Below are 9,859 nucleotides of genomic sequence, written 5' to 3' on the forward strand. Positions count from 1 at the left end.
ATATCTTTTCGCTTAGGTTGCGGGCCTTTTCCGCCATTGTTCTGACTTTCTTCCCCTAATTCACCCCCTGAGCCCTGAGCCTTCGCTGTTGCTGATGCAAGTTTTTCTTTTGCTGTGGCTGTTTAGGGCGCTCTATACGGTGGCGTATGCTATCTTAATTCAGCTTGTACTTCTTTCTTATCAGAAAGATTCTTGCCTCTGTGCATGGGTGGGCACTGGGCACGTGAAACGCAACAATTACCGCCACGTTTACAACACTTTGTAAAACTTACTTTGCAGATCCGTAAATACTATGGCAGGCACATGTACTTCACTTGCTGTTTTCTATATCAAATAAAAGCATTGCAATAGGCAGCAATACCAGAAGCGTGTACGAAAACAGATGACAGCGAATTTGCACTGTAGCAAATATGAAAATATCGATATGGGAGACAAAAAATAGGTTTCCTCAACGAATTAGTAACGCCGGTAAAGAAGCTATAAGGAAGCTGCATGAACTCGCCTACTTCGATCGTGGTTGCTGCGTCATCAATAGCGTGTATCTGGTTTCTGCAGAAATGCACATCGAATCTGCCTGCATATCCATTAAGACTAGTCGGGCACGTCCATAAGCGTAGGGGGGGAGGGGGGGACGCGGGCCGCCTAATATCAAACTCTCCATTGTTCAGTCGTGTGGCTGTGCGCTAAGCTATACAAATCCACGGCGCTTCGAACTATAACATATGCCGCCTCATTAATATCCCCCCCCCCTTCACCCAAAGAAACAAAAAACACAAAGTCGTGGCTACGTGCATGACAGCCGCCAAATTTTGGGGGTTGGAGGTTGCGGATCAACGAAGACCAATAGTTTTGCTAAATCAGTGTTATAAAATTCGGTAAAAAGCCGAGTATTCTTGCTATGCAGAGCATAACTAGCTGAGTGCTGAGAACCGCGTGGTTCCACTCGGTGAAAAAAGGAAGAATATACAGCAGCCAGTGGAGAGATGTGGTGGTGGTATTGTTGCATAAGCCGTGCAAATGTATGATTTCAGGCAGGCCTTTTGACTCTTGTAGACAGGGATCACCCCCTCTCGTTCTCTTGGCTAAACACTTTTTTTTAATTATCAAAGCATAGCGCATTTAGCCGGCTCAATAGAGGCTTATGAACTGCCTATATTGGGTGCCGACACGAAGTTGTGTATAAGCGTCACAAAAAAGTTTCACGATCTTGCTACTGGGACGACTGGTACGTACACAAGTAGCGGTATAACTCGATCTCGGGTATACATCGCATACGAATTGAACTCGAACCATTTTGATATGTCGATATTCCGGGATATAAAATATGCCAACATATAAACTTCTGTGTAACCCATAAGCGCCAATGTGATGTACCTGGGAAATTAAGCAGCATGCTTCCTGCAGCGATGGACTACCCACCGGCGTACTGGCAGCTCATCCGCGAAGCGCATATGTATGTCAGGCGTCGAAAAGAGGGACGCACTGGGCGCAGTGCCGCTCCGTGGACGTGAGCCTGTCCCCCAAATATTTGATGGGTATAGGTCGATGTGTCGTAGTTCGCGCTGCTCATACCTTGCAGTAGCATCTCGGGCTGTGTGGTACCAGTGCCGTTGGATTTTGCACAAAATCTGCTGCGGACGATGCCTTTCCCCGAGATGCCTACTTCTGTTACTGGGACATCAAAGGGCAGTCATGGACACCTTTAGCAGACCGTGTTACGTTTTGCCATCAGCGTTAGCGGAGTTCGCGATCCCTCCCACCAGCAGTGCGAACGCGCTTCAATGGCCGTGACGCGTGGCAGCGTGACGCGTGGCAGATGGCGCTAGTAGCTCGTCAAATTAGCGCTTGCCCATCACGTCAGGACCAATCAATGCGGGATCACAGCCGGTGGGACGAATTTCGGAACTCTAGTAACACTGAAAACACGCAATACGAACTGCTAAAGGTGTCAAATAACTCAATTAAAATAAAGTGTAGTTGATCTCTCAGTGTTCTTCGGCAGCAAAGCAGAACAAGCGAGAGCCGTCGCAAGCCTTCGGCCTCTTGGCTGGCTTCACCGCATAGTACCTTGTGCCCTGAATGCCAGCTTCCCCGTAAGAGAGCAGTGTCGCGCTGAAAACAAGCGCAAAAGACCGCAGGCAACTTTCAAGCAGACTCGACGTCCACCTTACCAGGCGGTTTTACAGCGTTAGCGTTGCCATCAGGTGCCGAAGGCTGCCCAGCCGACTCTGATCACACAACAAAAATCGCTCAGCTCAATTAGGAGAAAGGATGTTGCAAGGCTACGGCACGAACTTCGATATATACAATAATTTTTCACTGAACAGGAGTTCGATAAACTCCAAACAACGTTCCTATGCTTTTGCATGAAGTTTTAATGGGATACTCTGAGAGTTAGCTATATGTAATATTCAACTGTACTTTGGCCTGTCGCTCAAACCGGTGCGCAAATCCGGCTATAACACCTAAACACGGTTCTTAGAAGCAATCTTTCACATCCTGTTTGCCTTCAGCTTACAGCTTATTTGTTTCGAGCTACTTTTGTAATGGCGGCCAAAGTATTATCATTTCAGCGCTATGGACTAGTAAATAAACAGTAAATGCTGGGAAAACGGCCAGACAGACTCTCAGCAATGGTGAATTCTCGAGTGCAGGTTGAATGAGGATTTGAAGTACTTCGAGAACATTTATGTACGTGTGGTTGGTGAACGAAAGCTTTTTTTTTAAAAGAATCCTCTCCAATAGCGCAACAAACTCTGCTTTCGGATAATGCAGTCCACTAGGACCTTGCCCACGCAGAAGAGTGCAAAGCGGGCTGCTTCTTTCGCTAGGGAGAAGAAGGATAGTGCAAGCGTTACACCCGAAGACACTGCTTAACTTACCAACGTAGCCAGCGACATAAGCTACACCGGAATATGTGACAATGGGTAATGGGATGACACGAGATGCAATCACTTCCTTCAGCTCCTCGGTTAGTCATTGCAGCAGAGCAGAAATGATTTTTTTCGGCGTCGACGCGAAGTGCCTTGATTTTGCTCCAAGATGAAACGTCCGTCTTGACAATGTGGTCAAGTGTCGCTGTTATGGCCCTCGTATCTAGCGTGTCGTTCTCTTCCGCACATTAGCCTTACTTTCCCGAAGAGAGCCTTTATGGGGTCGCTATTGAGTTTTTTAGTGAGAACGGAGCCGACATATCTCCGCAGGAGGTATTCTGTCACTTATACAGTAGACTTCGTGATTAAATGCAGTGCCTGAAATGTTTCTTCAGTTAAAGTGTCATTGTTTAAAGCTTTGGAAGTTACTTGGATGCTTGCGATATAGCAGGTGAACACATTTGTTAGCCACTGCAATCGAGTATCACCTGCATTATTTATTGGCCTCCTTTTGCCGCTTCCAGCACAAGTAGCGTCATGAATATCAAACCATCCTTTGATTTTTTTTCTAATAAACATAATATCATGAAAAGATTTTTTTAAAACAAAGTTTGTTTGAAATTAAAATAATGTTAATAATACAAAACTATTGCTCATTATAAATTAAAATAACAGTAAAAACTCCACCTTACAGCGTTTACACAGAATGTTATAGTAATATTTTATTATCCAAGCATTATGCAACTTGCAATACATTTGCTTAAAGCTATTTTCACCATCAGTGGTTTCCTATGTTCCTATGTGGTTTCGCATCTAGTGCCGAAAGACAGCTTTGCCGTTGCAGACGAGTTGCTGTTATGTTAGCTTAGAAAGAGTTCCGATGTGATCACTTCTCATACAATTTTGTATTCCTATTCTTGTGCAGGCTTGGGAAAAATTCGGATTAAAATGAATAAAAGTAGCTACCATGACTAGTGTGTGTCATATGCTTGTCGAACGTTTGCTGAGCGACAGTTTTTTATATAGTCTCAGCTCATGTCTGTAGTACGCTGACATGCCGCTGCAGCTCCTACCTTCTGTGTACATTTCGGGACTGCACTCAAAACGAAACACGCGGGCGACAGCGCGAAACAAGGTAAAAGCCACCCGCAGCCGCGGAAGCAGATGCGGAACAAACAATGAGCAGGTCGCGCCCCATCCGGAGACGGAGAGCCTAACTCAAGGAGAAAAGTTTCCATTGCATGATACTCTCTAACAGCATGCACTACGAGTGATCTTATTTCCGTTTCCGCTTTTCCGTGATTGCCATCAGAGCTCCTTAATACTACCAGATGCAAAACTTCCCACGGGACCCATGTATAAACAAAAACGGCGGTTTTGATTGGTCAAAATTGAGGTGTTTACGAATGGTGGCGGCACCCGCGGCCATTAAAACAGCGTCTAAATTCCAAACTGTCTGATTTTTGATAAATGCACAACCATAATGGAAAATAAAATTAGTTGAAGACTTGCAGCAGCAAACGTTATTAGGATAACAACCATATAGATAGTTAACGGGGTCGTTCGATGTATTGCCGTTTTATACTTTTTTGAATAATATATAGGCCTGTGATTCTACTCGCAAAGGTTTAGTGCCTAGCGCGAAGCGCATATTACAAAAAAAAAGAAAATGCAATAGAAATCAGAATTCGGAAGCTCTTCCCACCAAGAGCGACGGCAATTTTGAAATGCTCGTGTGACGCCACAAAGTGTATACGGAGGAGCGTATACACTTTATATACACGAGAGCGCCCGATTTCGTCGACCTCTGACTGCCGAATGGTAACCTGAGTTGTGAAGCTTCCGAAGGTAAAGCTGCGTCACCTGCCATCGCTACAATTACTCCCCTGTCCCCATGAGACATGTGAACTGTAACCGGTGAAGGCATTGTACTAGAAGCATTAATTGATACAGGCACTGCTGTTTCCGTCATGCAGCTTCACTTTTACTTACAACTACAAAAAGTGCGAACTCCTTGCACTGGCCTTACATTAGGTGTTGCCAATGGGGAGCATATCAACTCTTCTGCACTGTGCTTAGCCTGAATCACCATTGACGGCATCTTGCACTACATTGAGTTCGCTGTGCTATTATCCTGTACCCATCCACTCATACTCGGCTGGGATTTCTTCCCCTCTTACTCTTCAAGTCATTGAATGCACCACTGCTGCATATTCAGAGCCCGCTTATTCCATCTTGGTTATTGTCGCCGATCACATCCTCTATGCTGGCTGTGAAGTTATTCTTTCTGTGACTTTTGATGCCGTGACTGATGGGGACGTCTTGATTACAACCATCTCCCGTCTCCTGTCAAAGGTTATCATAAGCATCGTGTCACTACTTCGATCCTCCAGTAGTTCTTCTCTTCTCTTCGCCTTCAAAACCACATCGGAGCCCATTTTTCTGCGCCGTCACTCTACTGTTCCTTCAGTCGCTTCCGCAGAGCCTGTCATCCATCTTCTTTTTGCACCTCAGCTCGCTCCGATACATCTCCTATTTTGCTCAGTGCAGAACTTTGCAACATGATGAGCACCGACCTCACAACAGCAAACAGAAGCGCATTGCTCGGTGTATTGACCTCGCACGCAGCATCATTCGACGTGAGGTCTCGAGCATCGGGTCAAACCACTGCAGCAACGCATCGCATCCGCACCTACCGATGGGGCATCGTTTGACGCCGGCCATACCGTGTGTCTTCAACCGAGCGCAAGGTTATCAAGGAAAATATTGATGACATGCTCGCCCGCAACATTATATGCCATACGTCTAGTTCTTGGTCATCACCCGTTGTTTTAGTGAAGGATGACGGCTTGGTTTGATTCTGTGTAGATTACCGTGCTCTCATAGAATGAGCCGTAAGGATTTGTACCCCCTCCCTATAATTGACGACGCCCTCGACTGTCTACAAGGTGCCCAAATTTTCTCCAGCCTTGACTTACGATCAGGATACCTGTAAATCTCCATACATGAAGATGACAAAGAGGAGGCTGTCCTTGTCACTCCGGATGATTTATATGAATACAATGCAATGCCCTTTGGGCTCTGCAAGGCTCCTGCAACTTTCGAGCGCAAGATTGACACAGTTGTACGAGTGCTCAAATAGAAAACGAGTCTGAGTTACTTGGACGACATCGTCATTTTTTCATCGACATTTTCAGATCATCTTACTTGACTTGGCTAAGTTCTGACAGCACTGTCCAAAGCTGGCCTTCAGCTAAAATAATGAAATGCTGTTTTGCGTCAAAATGTATTAAAGTTCTTGGTCACCTCGTAAGCAGCGGCGGAATTAAGATTGACCCTGAAAAACTTGCTGCTGCACTGCACTTCCCACGTCCGACTCGGGTCAAAGATCTACGCAGTTTCCTGGTATTGGCATCCTACTTCCGGCGCTTCATCAGCGATTTCGCCTCTATTGTCTCCCCATTACATGCGTTTCTTCACATGGATACACCCTTCGTCTGGTCTCCTGCTCTGACTTCGAGTCCCGTCCTCTGCCATTTTGACAATAAAGCTCCAACCATTTTGCACACCGATAGTGACGGCATTGGCGGTGTTTTTCTGCAATGCCAAGACAGCTCTACGGAAAACGTTGTTGCCTATGCAAGCCGCGCTCTGAGTCCCGCGGTCTAAAACTATACTATTATGTAGCAGGAATGTCTGGCCGTTAAGACGTTTTGTCCATACCTGTACGGTCGTCACTGACCACCACACCCTATGTTGGTTATCCTCAATGGAAAACTTGTCTGGACGTCTCAGGCATTAGATTCTCAATCTTCAAGAGTACAACTTCACAACTACTTACAAATCGGGCAAGCAGCAGACAGACGCCAATGCTCTCTCTTGTTGCCCACTCCTTCGCCATCAAAATATATGCCTTTGCCTTCCTCACCTGCGCCTTTGAGCCGCGCCGTTCAGAGCCTACAGTAATGCAGCTTTTTATCTCCGCCTCCGTTACTCCCGCGCCAGCAATAGGCTGTCATCACCCTCACCACCTACGTGCTGACCCATACTGTGACAAGCTGGTTGATCGTCCGAGTGGCGTTATCAGAACTCCAAATGCCTGTCTCCGTCTCCAGCTCAAAAATTTAAAGCTAAGGAATGGCAAACTATTTTGGCACAAATACAGCCCGCTAGGCCACGCCTGGGTTTCCGTAATTCCCCGCTCTCCACCTTCTCAAATTCTGCAAGCCTTTCACGACGATCCGAACGCTGGCCATCTTGGCTACATGAAAACCTACGACCGCATCCAGATCCTTTTCGTATTGCCTGGCCTCTCAACCTCTGTATTGAAATACGTCGCGTCTTGCATCCCTTGCTAACAATCCAAATGATCCACGTCACTTCCGGCCGGTCTCTTGCTGCCTCCCCCGTGTCCTTTCACGCCTTTCGAAATGGTTGGAATCGACTTGTATGGACCCCTGCCTTTGACACTAGCGGTCAACCGCTGTGTCGTTACTGCGGTCGACCACCTCACCTGATACGTTTAAACCACAGCTCTTGCTTCCGGCTCTGCTTCTCAAATCGCCAAATTTTTTCTCCCAACCAGACTTCTTCGCCATGGCGTCCCGCGTATCCTCCTCAGTGATAGTGGAAAGTCGTTCCTCTCCTCAGTGCTCGCAGCAGTGCTTCATGCTATGGCACGGTGCACAAAAGTACATCCACTTACTAGCCACAGACCAATGGCCTCACAGAACGCTTTCATCGCACCCTTTCCGACAAGCTGTCCACATACATGCACCCCCGTCACAACAACTGGACCCTACTCCCCTGTAACCTTTGCCTACAACACTGCCGTTCAACGAACCACCACCTATTCTCCGTTTTTTTTGTTTATGGCCGCCCCTACTTTCTTGCTCGAAGCACCTTTCTTCTCAGCTACCACACCTTCTGACGCACCTTCCCCCGAATAATTCGTTTCTCGCATTACTCACAGCCGTGAGCTTGCCCGCCTCCAATCTTAAGCCACTCAAGCTACCAGAAAATGCCCTTAATATTCGACCCCCCTCTGAGTTCCCTCGCATCCGTGGCTTTTGTGCGGAAAATTGATTAGCCGATTTATTACGACGAAATGCATCGAAATGCCTTTAATGCCTCATCGTTGTCGACAGAAGGTTGTCAGCAGAGGTGTCACGCTTTTGAGAGCGAGAGTTAAAAATAAATTAATAAACCTTGTCGCCGCCGGAATCGAACCTCCATTCCTTAGATACCCAGCCGGGCGCTTTACCAATAGCGCCACGCTAGGATTTTTTTTTCAACATTCGAACACATTTTTTATTCGCTCAGTGCTGAGGTAAGTAGTGTCAATCCATTGCGCCACTGATGGTTTTTTTTCCTTGCCACCGTTTTAGTGAAGTTGAGCTAAGTCGTATTCTAGTTGTGTCGTATGTTCCAAAGGGACTTTTCGCCTACAGGCTGATTACTCTGTAAATAATGTATATAACTCTACGCTGAATTTAAAAGCATGTAATAAATATCATGCTGAAAAAAAAATGCGCCACGTTCGGATCGTACACCGCTCTTCATAATTCTCCTTGTCTACCGTGAGGATGAACGCGGGATTTCGCGAGTGACCGATGCTACTGCGACTTTCCTTTCCTGTAAACGAATTATAGAACGCCGGTGAACTTTGATGCGTTTCATTAAATGCTGGTTGTGTTCGACAAGAGAGCGATCGATGTACTGTCACGACACGTCATGATGTCACCGGGTGATTCATGCATATGCAAAGCTGATCCCGCCGGGCGTCCAATCCAGGCGTCCGTGTGGCGCCTTTAATTTGTCGCTTTTTCGGACGCAGCACCACAAAGCTAATAGAAGCAGACCAAGATGTCTAGGAGGCCTTAGTACAGCAGGCATGAGCGACGTTTGAAATTGATTTACAGGATAGAAATGGCGCAGTATCTGTCACAAATCTCCGCTGACACATGTACGACGCCATTAAGGAACGGCGGAAGGTGGGAGTGAAAGAAGAGAGGGAGATAGAAGTGTCGTAGTTTAGGGCTACGATCCACAGCGCTCTAATGGATTTCGCCTCATCGCACTTTATTGGTCCAAAGTGCCCTCTAGAATTGCTTTGGTCCTTACACGGTTCTAAAGCAAACATCACGTGTGAACTATCTAAACGCCCCTGCATCGCCTGTTCGTGACCGTCATATCTAACCGCTGACCATCTGTAACCTGCGACCACAATGATCGCTTTCGTCCGGGAGGGGGAAGAGTGTAAGCACTGTGCGTGCACGTCATCTTCATCTGTACATATTCATCATCATCGTTGGTCATCTCGTCGGAGAGAAGACGAAGCGTGAATGAAACGCTGCTGGTTTGTAGCTGCTGCTTCAGCTGGGCTGGCAATAGAAAAGAGATCATGCCGGTGCTTCCTGCTGTCTCAGAATGTAATAAATTGATGTGGTATATATTTTGAAATTATGCAAATGTAAAAAATAAATAAAAATGACGAAAAATAAAAAAAAGCCGCTGTTGGCTCTATGAAAGCTTCATGCTTCGGTGGTAGACGAGGAAGACATTGCACAGCGCGTGAGGACAGCTTTGGATTCTTGATTCGCCTTGAGTCTGCCGTCATTTGCAGCTTGGGAGTTCTTTAAGCAACAAGTTTGGAACATAGCTATAGAGATTGGTTGAGTCAGGTCTTCAAATTCGGTGAAGGAAAACGGCTGCTGCTGAGCCTTCGTAATTAGCACGAGCTTGAATGTGAGGCTCCTGGCTTATACACTGAGGAAATTCCTATTGTAAATTACCACCTTAAAGAGTTCGATGCAGAGCGCTTTCGAGCGGGCCGAGTGCGGTCTCGTAGCGATCATGCTTTGCAGTCTAAGGAGGCAACTAGACAACCATTGCTTAATGAGCGTCGCCATGCAGCTGTCAAACGAGTGTCTGAATTCTATTGTAGTGGTGGTGGTAGTTTGTGGGGTTTAACGTCAGAAAGCGAC

The sequence above is a fragment of the Amblyomma maculatum genome, chromosome 7, assembly GCF_055883805.1.
Source record: "Amblyomma maculatum isolate TAMU_Amacu chromosome 7, ASM5588380v1, whole genome shotgun sequence".
In the NCBI taxonomy this organism is placed as follows: Eukaryota; Metazoa; Arthropoda; class Arachnida; order Ixodida; family Ixodidae; genus Amblyomma; species Amblyomma maculatum.